This window comes from Pezoporus wallicus, unplaced genomic scaffold, assembly GCF_028554395.1.
Source record: "Pezoporus wallicus isolate ANWC-B61680 ecotype Strahan unplaced genomic scaffold, APGP_CSIRO_Pwel_v1 contig_8108, whole genome shotgun sequence".
Taxonomy (NCBI): domain Eukaryota; kingdom Metazoa; phylum Chordata; class Aves; order Psittaciformes; family Psittacidae; genus Pezoporus; species Pezoporus wallicus.
Genome location: NW_026638088.1, coordinates 2840001 through 2856519, shown reverse-complemented (window position 1 = coordinate 2856519; position 16519 = coordinate 2840001). Strand labels below are relative to the sequence as shown.

The window sequence follows — 16519 nt, the reverse complement described above, 5'->3', positions numbered from 1 at the left end:
ATCGCTAAAATGCAGTTGCTGCTCCCAGAGCCTCACACACTCGGCTTCATAGGTATGGCCTCCACACCAGGGGATGGAGCCAGTCTTGTCCTGTCTCAGGATGTCCTCACCCCTCTCCCCAGTGGGGCAGGACATGCTGAGCTCTGTATTTATGATATTCATGGACATAATAAATATAAAAAAATCACGATATTTATTATTATTTATTTCAAAAAATCAAGATATTTATTATTATTTCTCTCCTGAGAGCTGTGTATAGCTAACTGGTTGTTCAAACCGGTTGATCCTATCTTCCCAGTCCTCAAGCACTCCAAACACATGGAAGCACCACATTTTGGTGGTTTTTTTTCAGGTAAAGAAGGGCATGAAAACAAAATCTGGGAGCTCCCATTTTAAACATACCCAGGCCCCCTCTCGAGGACATCGCTGACAAAGTTCTTGGATAACATTAGTCTGATGGCAAAATGTATAAAATAGAATTTATTATTAATTCATAAACAGCTTTGATATCTATTGCTCTTCTCCTGTAATGATTTTTAATGTCATCATGGGTTTTAATTTTGCATGAAGCCCATCGCCGTCTGTTTTCATTTGTTTGGTAAACCTTGTCTGCTTTATTAAGGAAATCCCAGGGCTTCTGTGGGTATTTGTGCAACACTAAGGATAAAGAAATGTTAATAGTAATTTGTTTCTAGCTCAATGCAACATTAATTTCAGCACTGCATTAGGAGGATTTTATTTGGATAATTTCTCAACCTGGGGAAATATATTTACCATTCCCCAAAATCCAGTAATCCAAATGAAGAGTGAAAAAGCCTCAGTGTCCTAAGATCTTGTACAAACCTTAACTTAGGCTTTATTTACTACGTATGCTCTTGCAAGCCAATATGAACCATAACTCCATTTAGATAATAATAATCAAATTATCCAAACCTGGGAGAACATGGTTTATAGATTTTGGTCTAAATTTAATACAAAAATGCAGTAGTCCTTGTTTGGAAGAGTTTATTAAGGGTTAGCCAAGAGAAAGCTTTTTCAATAGTCTATAACTCTCTAATGGCCTTTTTCAAATAAAATGGGAAAGAATTTGCAAAGAAACCTATATCAGTGAGCTGCAATTGTAACATTACAGTACAGGTCTATAAATCTTGACATGTTCAGAAGATTGCCTAAACCAGCAATACAATCTGTCCAAACCTCATTGTCTCCACGACCAGCCAGACTCATTTTAAGAAATGTATGTGGTCTTCAACCTAATTTTATCACCTTCATTTGTAAACTAGTCAATCAATCAAGGCATCCTGTGAGTCTAAATAGAAAAAGGAGTGCATTTTCATGCGTTTCCAGACAGCACAGTCAAAAATTAATCTCCACTTGATCAGACATTCCTTGCCCTCATCTCAATAGACCATCATTAGGGTCACCAATGTATATTAAAAATAGAGTTGCGGCGAACTGTTCGCCAGAGATTCTTTGCAAGCTACCTGCTGCCAGCTCAGTGAGCTCATGGCTCCCTTGGAGCCTGCAAGAGGAGACTGGGTTCATCCAGGAAAGAGCAGCCTGAAAATGAGGTTAAAAACAGGGAAAGGAGAAAGATGGCGAAATTCAGGTGTTCTTTGCTCCGCGAGCGCAGCGGGGTAACAGCTTGATGAAATGTAACGTGGGACCCCAGATGAGACCTCGCTCATGATCCCTTTCCCACTTACATTACAGCCTATCTGTAGACATTACTCTTACACATTTTCCTACATATGTATGTATTTACTGTGTATAGGGTGAGACTGGGGCTGGGCAGGTTTATGTTGAGAAGATGGGCAGTGGATATGCACTATGCCCCAAAGCCATAATTCCTACTTTTCCATCAAGGAGTTTATGACCTCTGTTACCAAGCCCTTTTGGTGCACTGCTGTCCTGTGGATATAGCTAGATACATTTGGACTGACCCCTCCTCTCCCTTGCAGCTGCTTTTCTTACCTCAGGCAAGACTGAGAAACCAGTAAACTGCTGGAACTGATCTCATAGGAATTCCCAGTTGGTGCTGGAGTGCTGTGCTAACGGTGGGGAGCCGTGGCTGTGTGTGAACTGGGAACCTGCTTTGGCCAAGGAGGTGCTGGGGGCTCTTGAGGGTGGCACAAAGACTGCTCCAGCCAAGCCAGCACTGAGCTGTGCCAGGGAATGTGGGCAGTGGCTGAGGATAATGGCACATCTTTGCTTTGTTTTGGAGCATAAGAAAAATTCCAGAATGAGAGACATGGTACCTGAAGTCCTCTTTCTACCTTCAAAACACGCTTTTCTCTGGCTGCCTTCACTGCAGATAACCCTCACTGGGCAAAACAGCGTTTTAAGGATATTTAGCAAAGGCAGCATATGGCAGGAGGAGCTGGAAGCCAGTACAAGCAAAAGAACATGGTGGGCAGGTGTAGTTGACAGCGTTGTGTTCCTGTAAGTGAAGCTGAAAGGGCTTGATCTTAAGTCCAAGTTTCTGAGTGGGAGCTGACTACAGCAGCATTTATCTGCTCCTCTACTGAGGAAGAGTTGTTTTCATCCTCTAGGAAAATGGCTCAGTCCCGTGTCAGGGTTTGGTTGCTGTGGGTTTTTTTTTGGCTCTAATAATTGACTTGCAGCACAAAACCCAAGTCAGAAAGGGAGCAGCAGAGAAAGCGTTGATGCAGCAGAAATGGCAGCACTAACCAGAAGCATGAATTCTTCTAGGTAAAGATTCCCTTTTTAAGAAACACACACACAGAGCTGAATGAACCTGTTGTAAAGTGTGAAGTGTCACATACTCTTCCTCCAGAGTACCTACCAGTTGTGCCCCCATTACACAAGCCGTGCTTTTGGCTGCAGGAGGGATCGTTTGGTTCTTTTACACCCAAAAAGGAAGAAAACCTATTTAATATTTCCAACTGACACACATAGTCCTGACAGGCCATCATTATAGTTGCCACCAGGGTCCTATGGTACCCTACACAGAAGGGATGCTGCTGGGATGATGTGCTGTCTACCACCCATCAGTAGTTCAAAACATAAAACAAGGTTTCCTTGTATTGTCCACAACAGATAGGTTTGTTCATGAAATGAATAGCTGGGGCCAGAAAAGAGACACACACCAAATATTGAAGAAATCGATATTTGCACTCAGTGTATAGAGGAAAGTATTCAGGACACTTCATCTTTAAACCAAATTACTTCAGTAACCACTGCAGGGTCAGGGAGAAACTGAGTTACAAGCTCTTTGTAAAACACCATAGAGGAGAAACAAAAGAACATTTACCCTGGGTGATGATGCTTCTGAGGTGTTTATACATTCAACCAGTATAGGTCAGGACCTGCCTTCTAGACAGCAAGAGAAAGTGCTCTCTGCTCCCCCTACACCCTTCCCTTCTCTCCAGTGTATCCCATTGAGTGAATGTTGCTGCAGAGTCAAATATCTCCACTCCTGCTCAGATACTCGGCTCCCTCTGAGAAGAGAAGTTGGGACAGAGCTACAAATGTGTCCTGAAGGGCACAGTCCAGGTGCTGGTGCAGTGGTGGAAAGACTCCCATTGTCCTCAGGTGAAGCATAAAGTAAGGCAGGATGCAAGCTGGGCTGGATTCAGCCATCTAGTGAGATCAGGCTGCAAGGCAGGATGCAGGGATGTGGTTTGATACTTGAATTTCTCTTGGAAAATGCCAGAGGATTTCAGGGAATCTATGACATCCTTCTCATACTTTTAAGGAGAAAGAAGTTTATATTCAAGTGACTCTGCCCAAACCTGCAAAACCTTATTAACTAGCTAGGTACAATTTACCTAAAGGTTTTATTTCTTTAACTAGAGTACAGAAGACGTTAGTTATTTGGGACCAGGGCCCTGAGCTTCTGCTGGGTGTCTCTTAGCACAGTGACAACTGCGTGCTGGATTCAGTACATGGTTTAGATTGATGATTATGTGATTTTTGGCCATCTGCTTCTTGTTTGCTGGTGCAGGTGACAACCTTCACAGTATGGGATAAGATGACGAAGTGCATACACCATGCAAGGCCCTATTCCCCTCACTTGCACCTGTGTATATCCAGAGGATGGAGTTTGGTTTGCTTTGGTTTTGTTTTTTTTAATGGGTATTTCTGATTGACACCACCCATTATGAGTTATTACAGGGCTGTTATGCCTGGAAAAGAGAAGGCTCTGTGGAGATCTTAGAGCAGCTCCCAGTGCCTAAAGGGTCTAAAAGAAACCTGGAGATGGGCTCTGGACAAGGGCCTGTAGGGACAGGCCAAGGGGAATGGCTTTAACCTGCCAGAGGGGAGACTGAGATGAGCTCTTAGGCAGAAGCTCTTCCCTGTGAGGGTGCTGAGGCGCTGGCACAGGGTGCCCAGAGAAGCTGTGGCTGCCCCATCCCTGGCAGTGTTCAAGGCCAGGTTGGACACAGGGGCTTGGAGCAAGCTGCTCTAGTGGAAGGTGTCCCTGCCTGTGGCAGGGGTTGGAGCTGGAGGAGCTTTAAGGTCCCTTCCAACCCAACCCATTCCGGGAGTCTATGGTTCTGTGACATTTTAGCAACTGCAAAGGTTAAGCAGGAGAGATGGTTCCACACGCAGCAGCGTGGCAGGTGGTGGTAGTTTAGCCTTATCCACTGCATGGACCGCAGTAGGGACACTGACATGGAGACCCTGAGATGAAGACCTCCTAAAGCTTGGGACTTAATTAAAATGGATCTCATGCTATTCAGGCTTATTAGTCCATGATCCCTGACCATCAAGCTTGGTAGGAGCAAAACGTTTTTGCTCTTACATATTTATATCAAATTTCCTGGGAATACAGAGACTTTAGAGCCGATTCCTCCTCTTTTCAAGTCTTTTTTTCCACAAGGGGTCATTGCAGAGCAGAGCAAGGATGACTTCGAAAACTAGGTGATTTTTTCCTTTTCTGAAGGGTTGTAGACATTTAGATGCCATTATTTTAACTGGAATTGTTAACAGTAATTATTTGTAACTCAAAAACTACCATAATGCCTTCGGAATAATTATTTGGTTGGTGCTTACGTTAATTCCTTTAAGAATGAGCATTGTTTTAGTATAACTATGTTTCTTTTAACAAAATACTAACATAAAGAGCCAGTCCAACGGGGGAAAATATGGACATTTGCCTCTGTGTTTAAATGAAGCATTTAAAAATAGGTATAGATTTCTGTGTGGTAATTAGGATAAAGAGGAGATGCTTCTGAACTGGAAATGAAATTCAGCCATACAACCTCTAAAAAGAATATCAGAGGCAATTGTCAACCATCCAACGACTGTTGGCTCCCAGGTAACTGCCTCATCTTCTGTTTCTTTTTATTTCTCTTTTGTTTGGCAAATAAGGCCTTTTCAATAATTCAGGCAAATGGTGTGATAAATACAAATAATTGAGCATATGAAGCCTAAAAATAAAAACACATTTTATCATATGTAACTTAAAGAGTAATCAGATAATTAATGGGTGAAAAACAGAGAGAAAGATTGCCAGAGATTAAGATTAAGCCCTGCAGAAGAGAATGTTCTAACTAGAAATTGGTTTAATTAATAGCACATTTTACATAATGATTACAGTGTAATTGCGCTGACTAGCAGAGTGTCATTAAATATATCCATGCTCCTTTACAACACCCTAAGGCTAAAAATAATGAGTTACATTGAAAATCACTATGCAACAGGTTCATAAATAACATTTAAGCCTATACAAGGCGAATACTTATAAATAATAAATATTTGCCTTTTGTAATTGAAGAAAAAATGACAGCCTTCTTTTTCTACTACCCTGTAGATTGTCATGTTATAATGCTGGAAAGATTTTTTTCCCCTTGCGTTCTCTAGAAAGTGCTGAATAATTTATTCAAATGCTAATATTCCACATAGTCTGACTTTGAGGAACAAATATTCCTACATAAAGAATAAATGCCAAGTTGCTTATTACCAGCTTCGTTTTACTTTGCATCGTGCAGTCCCCAAAAAACTATCACAGTCTATTACACATGTCAAATGAAGTTAGTGGCCAGGTTTTCCTCTGGAATAGTAACATTCTTTTTCTAGTTAAAAATTACCCCTTCTCCCAAAATGTTCATCATGCTCAGAGCTGTTATGGAGCAACAGCTGCTCCTCAGCTCCAAAAAGGACGACATCATAAACCTGATAACTTTTTAATCTGTAGGTTTTCTCTGGTGAATCAGGAGTATCTAATAAAACCAGGTTTGATTTCATATTAGCGCTATGCTGACATTTGAAAGACCCCCAAATGTATTTGTATTTAGCTGCCTTACCAAATGCAGCATCCTCTCCAATGTCAAAATAAAGCAACATGCAGAAACTTCCATTCAGGAGGTGGAAATGTTCTGGTGTGTTACAGCCTTGAACTGGGCTTTAGCTCCCACCAGCACTCAGGCATTGAAGGGCATATCGGTGTCATCAGTGGTGGGACTGGTTGCATGTCCTCCAGTGGCAGAATTCAGGTAGTAACGCAGGTATTGGGAGAAAGGGAAAAATGTAGTGCTGCTTAAATTTGTGTCTTTGAGTCTAGAGGTATTCCATGCTCTGTGGGTGATCTTCCTGACCCATAGTGCTGGATCTTGGTCCCAGATGAATCAGTAATGGTAATAAAACAGAAGGAATTTCAGCTGTGTGAATACTGGAACCACAAGTCTTGGGGCACTCGAATGACTTCAACGCACGCAGAGCAGTGTCAGCTCTTCACGCTTTGCAATGATGATGAGATACCTGGTGACATCCTCAGGCTTCTTGATATGGAAGTAGGATGGTAATATTGTAGTATTAGAAACAGAAACTTTATACTGCCTGAGCACTAATGAAACAAGTGTGAGCGTCGGCAATGGAGAAAAAGCAGTGTGGTGCCAGGAAGAAAATATGGCATTTGCTGGGGATAAGCAATTCTCAGGATGGGGATAGAAGGAAAAGTCTGATGATGCATGGAAAGGACTCTCTGTATTTTTGGATGATAGAAATTCCATTTGTCCATGACCTTTTATGCATGTTTTTCTTTATCACCAGAATGAACACAGATAATATTCTCTCGTCCTAGTCAAAATTTTTCCCTTTTATTGAAGCAGGAATGGCATCCCTTTCCATCCACAGAAAAATGACCCCTTTTTATCATTATCCTGAACACTGCACAGGAGAAGATGAAACTCTACATATATTTGGAGAGTTTGCTGAAGCAACATGAGCATTAATTTTAATAGAATTTGCAGATTATTAGGAGCATACCCCAGTTTTCTACCTCAGTCTTAAGAGAAAACTATGTTTGCATCATTGCTGGTCTGCAAAATCACTGACTTCTTTGTTTCCAACCATTTTTACAGCTTACAGCATCCCACTGGGATCTCCAGAGCCCACTTCACAGAAAGTGCAAGCAAGCAAAGGCAGGAACGGACTGCCAATGGGAATCTGGACTGAGGTGGCAAGAGAGCAACTACTCCTTACATATCACACCAGAAATGCCTTTGTCAACATGAATCAACCCTGCTGACAGCTTTGGGAGGTAAGAAATAGTACATATTTCTCCTTTTATCTTTAGGGGACTGGCAAAAAGTTAGCTTAGGTGACTGGTATTGCATCACACAAGTCAAAAGTGGAAGGAAGAAAGAATCCAGGAGTTCTTAGCCCTTTGTCTTTGCTTAGTTTTCTAACGTAATAGTGCACTAAGGAAAACTTCGGTATATCCAGCCACTGCACCTGGGAATCTCCTGCCATTACTGTGTGCATAGTATTATGGTGCCAACTTTTGCAATTTTTGTGAAGATCTCAGAAATAATCATGGTCTTGCTTTTCCAAAACACCTCCGGCATCTGTATGCATGCAAACAGGAGAGCCTGGGCTACTAGGGGAAAAAATGCTAGTCTTGATGACTGCAAGAAAAATGCAAGAAAGCAGTTTCTAAACACTAACACTTTTTAAATGTTCCATCTCTCTTTATCCTTAATGCTGGAGTTAATACAGGTATGCTGACATTCTTCCCTTTATGGCAAATTGGACACCTTGTGTTTGCCCTTGGTTCTCTGTGCTCCCCAGGCTGTTTGTGCCCTACACTGTCCCTAATGCACACAGCTTTTCTAGGGGTTGGCCATTGTCTCCTGACCTGATAATGGCTGTAGGAGCTCCACAGAGGCTAATGGGCTTCTGGAGATTTGGGGGTGAGACATGCCTTGAGGTGGGTAGATATTGTGGCACAGTGTAGTGTTGAGACAAACCAGGCTGAATCAACAAGCAATTCAGCTGCTTTTGCTCAGGTTCAAGTTCTTCAGCTTGGGAAAACAGGTTAGGTCCTGAATAAGGGCTACCATGCAGCCTGTGAACCTGTGCTGACATTGCTTGAGTTTCTGCACCATGATTCCGAATCTGAGTGAGCTCATCTGAAAGCACCCAGCTTCTATGTGAGCCTGAAATCTGCTCACACAGGGCTGATAGGGTTGTGGTTGAGCTGCACTTCCCCACATTATCTCTACTTTTTACTGACGGGGACACTAGCTGCTTCCAGCACATCAACCTTCCACCTGTACAGCTTAGTAGGATTGTCCCTTCCATAGACTTCCCATTTCTCACCCTACTCTCCTATTCTCCCTGTGGGAGGATTAAGAACAAGTAATAAAACCTTCTAAAATTTCCCTCTGTGCAGAATCCCCATCTATGTCCATCAGCCAGTTGTGGTGTTACAGTCACCAGCACAGCCCTGAAGGTACCCTGGGGCAGAGCTTTTCTGCATGGAGTCTGCACTCCAGTATCAGCATTTCACTGGCTTGTAGCACACACTCAGGCTGGAGCCCATCTCTGTCAGGGAGCTGTGCTTTCAGGGCTGTGTCCACAATAATAGCTACCTTCTGACTGCTGTGATGAAGAGCTTCAGCAGTATTTTTCACATTAAAATGCTCCAAAGCACAAGTATTTCAGGAATTGCTTACCCTGGACCGTGGAGGGGATTGCAGCATTTTGTAAAGAGCACCAGAATATGAGGTTTTTACATATAAAATACGTTTTCCCCTTAATTCTCTCTTTTAAGACCTTCGTTAATTTAGCCCGATAATTGTAAAGATCACACCTGACAAAGGAAATGTAATACATCAGTGTTTATTTGGATCCTGATCCACAACCAGTTCACATTAGAAGTCCTACAAAGGCAACTCTATTATTATTACAGAAAAAAAAAAGAAGATGCTTTTTGCCACAGAAAAGGGAATAAACCCCCATCAGATTTAAAAAGCTTAAATATCCTTAGCTGAAGTTAAGACTCAATACTTCTACAAAAGTACAGAAGGGCAGAATTTAATCTAAGAAGAAAGGTTAAGAAAGATGAAGAAAGAATGCCTCCCTCTGTTTATTCACTTCTACTGGGCAATAATATAATTTTCAGTCTCACGTCTCTATTTCAGACCACATATGGCAGTAATATTGGATCTTCACCATCGCAGCTTAACCATGACTAAACAGGTTGATGAATGTCATGCATCTTATCATCATACATGCATATTTTTAAATATAATTCACTTTTGATCTGCACCCTTGTGCAGCGGTGAATGAAAACAGTTAAGATTTCTTCCACTGTCTGCCTTTAAATGTATTAAACAGCCCTGCTGTCAATAGATTATATTCTTGTACAATGATAATAGCCCAAAAAACTAAGAGGCCTTGTCAGGAATTGCAGTTGTCACAGTTTGATGCAAATGATTTTACTTGGTGTTCATCTGCTGCACAATCATCTCATAATCTGGATATACATCACAGCATGACATGTAAATTTCCTGCTACTCTGCTTTCATTTCCAGAGGCAGCAATCAAATGAAAACCATTCAACCTCACCAAAATGTATAAATAATTTTCATTCAAACATATTAACAGTCAAAATATGAGAATTTATCACAGAGCACTACGCCTTTTAAGAAGCAATAAAGACTTTACTTTTTAAGCATATTTCTACTTAGAAAAGTAATATGAACAGTAACTTGCAGTTTTAAAAGAGGATTTCAAAGTCCACACATAACGCCTCATCTTCAAACTTAAGCGTGTTGAGGCTGCTTTGCTGCACCTACTGCTTGGAAAAAAACTAGCCTAGGAAAGGGTTGAGAAAAAGGGGAACGCAATTTGCTATTCAAAACACTACTTTCTCCTCAGATTTGTCCCATGAAATAAATATAAGCATCCAAATAGAAAGAATGGTGAAAAAACAGACTGTGTCACGCAATCTGGTGATACAGAAATTAAGATTTCCTGTAGTTTATTTCTTTCTTGTCATTTAAAGTCCAGATTAGATCTTAATTTAGTTGAATAATAGAGGGTTTTTTTCTGTTGGATTTTTAAAGGGAAGACACCCCCAAAAAGACCTCTTTTAAACCAAAGCCCATGAAATTCAAAAACACCAAACATGGATCAGCTTAAGCTCCAGGTCCAACTGCCAGTTTTCTCCTTTCCGATGAAAGCAACCACTGGAGAAGGTAGACATTTGCCCTAACTGCCTGGATGTGAAGTTGAATGGCGGATGCAAGCCTGGTGGGTAAGCCAAAGTGGAGGCTGACTCTGCCATGAAGGCTTGAACTCGGTTCTTGGGGAAACAAGGCAACATCAGGATCTTGTCTGGCTCACCCATGGCTTCACCTGATGTGCTAGAGAGAAAGCAGCCAATGACTTCAGTCCTGCAGGACTGGCCCTTTGCTGCAGTCCCAGTGGTGAGTGGTACTTGGTGGTTACTGGCTGCTCACACCTATTACAGCATCAGCAAGGTAAAGCACAGAGGATATTTTGCCTAAAGTAAAAGCAAAGTCACCCTTCACTCATGTCTTAAATGAACCTTTTTTGTTTGCATCAGCAGCAGATTTGCCCTGTTGCAGAGCCACACTTCCACATCACTGCATCCACTCCTCAGCCCAAATCCATTCACCCCAGGGAACTGCTGAGCTCCCTGGAGGGGGCCACTTGCCAAGGCATGAGGAGAACAATCCTCTGCATAGACAAGGAATGCAGGAACAAAGGACAGTTTGCTGCTCTTATTCATGGTGGTGCTGAAAAAAATTGCTGCTTCCCTATAAATTGAGTGCCTTTTTTTTTTGAGAAACAGGTAAAAACTGCTAAGATGACAGTTTTTCCCATCTTTCCAGTGAGTGTGTCTGAGGAAGTAGAAGTGCAATAACGTGGGGTACAGCAGGCTCAGCCATTTGAAATAAAACTTTGCAGTACTAATGTTTTTGTAACTGCTTTCATATTGTAATGATATTTTTCCAAGCACTGGTTTTATTTGATCTTAAATACCTTTTTGGGAAAGTCCAGTGAGCTGACTCTAATAAAATCATGCTATTGAAAAAAGGTTTAAGTGGAATGTTCAGAATAAATTACAAAACTGCATGCAAGAATACCAGCTAGTGCTGCAATAAAAATCTGGAAATGAGGATTCTTGCAATATATTTTAAAGAAGTAGTATACTTCTTTTTTTTGGGTTCATTTTTTTTTTGCACAGAATGCTTCATAACAGAAAAGCCTCCCCAACGTGAGAGGGGGAATGAATAACCAGTGAATAAACTGCCAAAGAAATTGCATTAAAAGAAAACCCACCTTCTTTTTTTTTTTCCTAGAGAATATATTTCATATCATTTTCAATAACTTTTGGAAGATAATAGGAAAAGTAATTCTGTTCCATTTTGCTGTACCAAAATACCTAAACTACATCATATTTAGGCTGTCAGATTTCACACACACATACACACACACACACATTGTATCAGGCCCTTTGTATTGGGAGCTGATAGCAAGAAAATGGCATTGTTGGTTTGTCTCCATGCTGTGGGAAGTCCTGAGGAGTCCATAGGAAGGGGTGTCCAGAATCCAACCAAGGCTTTTCATAGGCTTACTCTCTCCTCTAGATCAGACAGTCAAATTCCCATGGCTGGACCCAACTCTCGGAGCAGAATAGGAAGGACTAACTTCTACCCAAGCATCATTTTTCTTTCTGTCTAACTTGTAACAAGAGAACTAGGGAAGGCTTTTCCAGTTGTGACACATCTGTATTTTGAATTGCATAGCCTGAACTACAAGCAAAACTGTGCAGATGGTGCACTGGACTTGGCTAGAGGAGCAAAAGACACGACAAAATACAGGTGAACCTGGCTAAGTGCCTACACAACACTACAAAGGCCCTCTTAGGTGCTCACCTTCTGGCTGGGTTGATGTGAAGGCTTGCCAAGGTTGCTCACATGCCACATGTTTTCCACCCAGCACAGGAGCTGCTCTGCTTTAGCTGCATTGCCTTTGCAGCAGCCCAAGAGGCAGCAGGAGGACATCTCTGCAGTCGTGGCAGATCCCCTCAGCCTGAAGGTGCTGTCCTGCAAGACAACTCATCCAGCCTGGCTGCTGCCCTGATTGAGTGCAGGTGTCAACTGTAGCAGAGAGCTTTAAAGAGGGTTTTGATGGAGGACAGCGTTGCAGATGACAGTATGACAGGCTGCAAGGAGGGATGTATGCTTAAATATTAATCCACAGCAGCTCCAATGCCAGTCTGGATCTGTTCCTTTCCTTTTTAAGAACTTCACATGAACAAGTGACTTGTTGCCTTGTTATCATGTTCCTCTGTTGAGTCCATGTAAAGGATACCAAGTGATGAAGTAGAGAGAAGCTAAGCAAAGTGACCCAAATTAAGAGCCCTTAGCTAAAACAAAAGCTGCTTCTTTATATGCCTGCTCTGCTCGAGCAGAGGAGATGGTGTTGTTACATGCACTACGACGAGCAAGAAAGCATGGCCACTTACTCAGCTCTGGTGAATTTTAGCTTCTAGGCTGTCCATAGGCCCAGTTTTCATACAGAAAAATATCTTCTCAGTGTGTATTAATAGCAACTTAACCAGGGGCCTGTTCAAAGCAGGTGGGCTGTCCTTCATCTCACTGCCTTGAGCCTAAAACTTCTGTCCTCTTTCTTCTGGATGTCTTTGTGCAACCTGCTCAAACATCTCCTGTCAGGTGCAAAGGAGTTAGTCAGACTGACATTCCTTCCTTTGCCTTGAAGGAAGAGGTCTTCATACTTCCAGGGCATCCTTCAACCTGGACATCCACCACTTTGCACCCCACCTTCCTTAACAAGCTCTTACATGAGTGCAGTCTTCTCTAAAATCATGCTCTTTGCAATACTGACATCAGAGTTTAACCAGAACCTCAGTGTGATGACCTGCCCAGTTAGCTGCATGCTGGCAGGGTGTAATGGTTAATGGGCCAAAACTAGACAGAAGGATTAACTAAAGATCTGAAACATAAATCTTGAGTGGAAACTATGGGCCCAAGATATTGGAGGATGCACTACAGCTAGTGTTACAAGTGAGGTCCATCAGAATGAATGCTTATCCATTTTAGGGTTCTGGCTGCCTCCCCATTGCCAGTTAGTTTGGTCACAAACAATATTACACCAGAAACCAGAATTCTGATATTGTGGAAAAGCATGGATTCAAACAGAGCTGAGGGGCCAGCAATTGTGGTTGGGCTAAAACATGACTGTAAGTGGTAAGACCACATCTACTGACACTGGCAAAGAAACCTAAAATGCCTCTTGGTTTGCACAGCTTTGCCACTGGCCTAGTATCCATATTCATGATGGTCCTGGTTAACGTAGATTCATAGAATCCCAGACTGGTTTTGTGTTGCAAGGGACCTCAAAGCCCATCCAGTTCCAGCCTCTGCCACGGGCAGGGACCCCTTCCACTAGAGCAGCTTGCTCCAAGCCCCTGTGTCCAACCTGGCCTTGAACACTGCCAGGGATGGGGCAGCCACAGCTTCTCTTGATTAACATCTGTGTCTATTTACTAACAGTGGATATCCACAACACAGAAATATCCCACATTACCATAACAACAGAGTGCTAAACTCTCTTCTCACCCTCCTAAGCTTTGTTTCCCAGTATTTAGAAGTGGGTTGTTTTCTGTGGCAGAAAGTGGTAACTTTTTAATTGAGTCTGCTTACTCCAGGAGCAACAGAGTGTGCAAATATACAAACATGCCATTTAAAGACATAACAAAAGTTAGAAATTACCCAATTTAGTGCTATTTTAGGTGGAGACATACCAGATCTGAATCTCAGCGTGGCTGAAGCACAGGAATCCAGACCTAACTTATAGATCACAGATCAACTTCCACTACTGCTTTTCCTAAGCAGGTTAATTCTTTACTTACTGGCTTTCAAAAAATGAATATTGATTTCCTTATCATCAGAGAACTCTGAAGACTGATTTATGAAATAGGCATTGAACATTTTAACAAATAAGCCAATAGCTTATAAGGTTTTGAGACTCAGTAAACACCATGTACCTGCTGAGCTCTGGCCAAAGCATATTCAGTGGGGGTTTTTTTGCAGGACTTACTGCCATTTTCTTATATTAGGGTTCAAAAAGATATGACAGAGGCTGGTAGCTGTTGTCCTCAACCCTTACTCATTGCTGGAGTTCACTGTGCTGCTTATAAAAATGTAAAAGCAACCCCTACCACCTAACGAACCAATCCCTGTAGTTTTCTCCTTTCCAATCCTTAAGCTTTCCCAGTGAATGGGTCATCCAAAGAAGTATCATTTTTGTAGCAGCAGGTGCTAGTAAGAACAATGTTTGCTCAAACCATACACAGACCCACAAAATGAGAGCCTATCTATTGCGATGTAAATTAGCCACACAGTGATTTAGGCAACAAACCTAAAACCCCTAAAGATTTCAGGTCAAATGCTCCTTCTACTTCTGAAATGGATTTAATCTGGATTTATATAGGTGTCACTGAGATCCCGACTAGAATTTCTGATCTACCAGACAAGGGAAATTAGCCATCTTATCAAGACAAATGGTCCTGATATGGTCAGCATCAGACAGAGATGTAGCTACTGAGAATGAAGGCAGCAGACAAGGAAACACAAGCCAGAAGAGAATATAGAGCCACTGGGCTACTAGAACTGGAGAGGTAGGAGGGGAAAAACAGTGTTTGGCTTAATGAAAGGCCCTCTTTAACTCCTTGTACAAAGGCATGTGCCACTGATGAGACTGAGGGGAAGGAAGAAGGTGGAGATTTTTAGCCATTCAGGGTCCAGGAAGAATCCTTCAAGTGTTTTTATAACACCCAAAACTGGGATCCAAGCAATTTGATCAAATTCTGATTCCTCTGTCACCTAATCTTGGTGCCTAGAATATCTGAAATCTGAAGGCATTTGTGTTTCCGTAAACGCTTACAGGACTGACTGCTTTTGAATGCATTGAGCATTCCTCTGTCACTGTGTGAGCAGCTAGAGGAGCTAATGTAAGACTGCTTGCATTAAGTGGCAGAGCAAGGCTCCAATATATTCTATGCTGTCATTTGAATAGTATGATGCTTTTGTAGGTTTGGGTCTGAATCAAATTCTGAACAGAAAAAATCGGTGAGGTGGGGTCCATCTGGAGACATGGAGCCTGGTCAAAGCAGGCAGAGTAGCATGGAAAGAAGTGGGAATAGACATCTAGGAGTCCCTGATTTATCAGATCTTCCTTGAGGTTTCCATTATCACTGCTCCTAAACCCCCAAGTGATGTCTGAAGCTCTTTACCCTGTACCAAAGTGCTTCAGATTTCTACCAGGGCATGAATCCCAGTCAGCATCCTATTGCTTGGGGGGAAATGGGAGGGAATGGGTATTTGAAATACTGCACTTTGATGGAAAAGTTCCACAAAGAAAACCACTGAATGCCAAGAGAAGAAGCAGTTTTCTTTATGGAGCAGCCTTGCAATGTCCAGTTCTAACTCACACTTTTTATGGGGAATAAATACATACTCCACAAACTTTAATGGACGCTCATATTTTTATTTCAGTCACTTAAATATTTTCCTTTCAACTCTAGGAGGGGAAAGGGGCAGCACATTACATCCTGTGATCCCCCAGATTCTCTGCTGTCTGATTTGGGTACTCAAGGAAGATTGTGCTGCATTAGAAGCTGGAAGCACCAAGTCCAGAGCAGCTCTCCTGAAGGCCAGTACTGCTTCTTGCCTTCTGCCCAATTAATCCAGCAATCAGATCTAGGTAAGTAGGATCTTGCATCCATGCACAGCCATTGTTGACTTGAGTGGGATCCCTCAGCTATGCCAGCCTCCATCACATCACGTCATAGAATCATAAAATCATAGAATGGTTTGAGTTGGAAAGGACCTTAAGGTCATCTAGCTCCAACCCCCTGCCATGGGCAGGGACACCTCACACTGGGCCATGTCATTTCAATTGCAGGATGAGGTTCCCTAGGCAAGGTGTCCTCAGCAAACATAACCTGAAGCTAGCCTCCAGCACCAATTTAGGAGTCCTGTGGGTTCTTCTCCCTACAAAAAGCTCTTAGTTGCCCTCAAAAGCTCAGAGCACTGATATCTTACAATGACATTTCTGCAGTTTTAAAGCCCAGAATTTAGACTTCTCAGCCAATGTGATATGATAACAAAAGTAGTGTCCCAACACTGGAGTGGTATGTGCAGGAAGTGGTATTTTTCATTCCATTAGCCATTCCTGATTTACCATAGATGATCAGATACAAGTTCATACA

At 42.2% G+C, this 16519-nt stretch overlaps 1 long non-coding RNA gene across 1 annotated transcript in view; it reads left to right on the top strand.

The window, feature by feature from the left end:
- The window catches only part of LOC130599130 (uncharacterized), a 61342-nt gene that overhangs the window by 39583 nt on the left and 5240 nt on the right, over positions 1–16519 (top strand). Inside the window, exons 2-3 of the long non-coding RNA XR_008972163.1 lie at positions 7329–7507; positions 15833–16011. This is a non-coding gene — a long non-coding RNA (uncharacterized LOC130599130). The remainder of the gene's footprint in view (positions 1–7328; positions 7508–15832; positions 16012–16519) is intronic.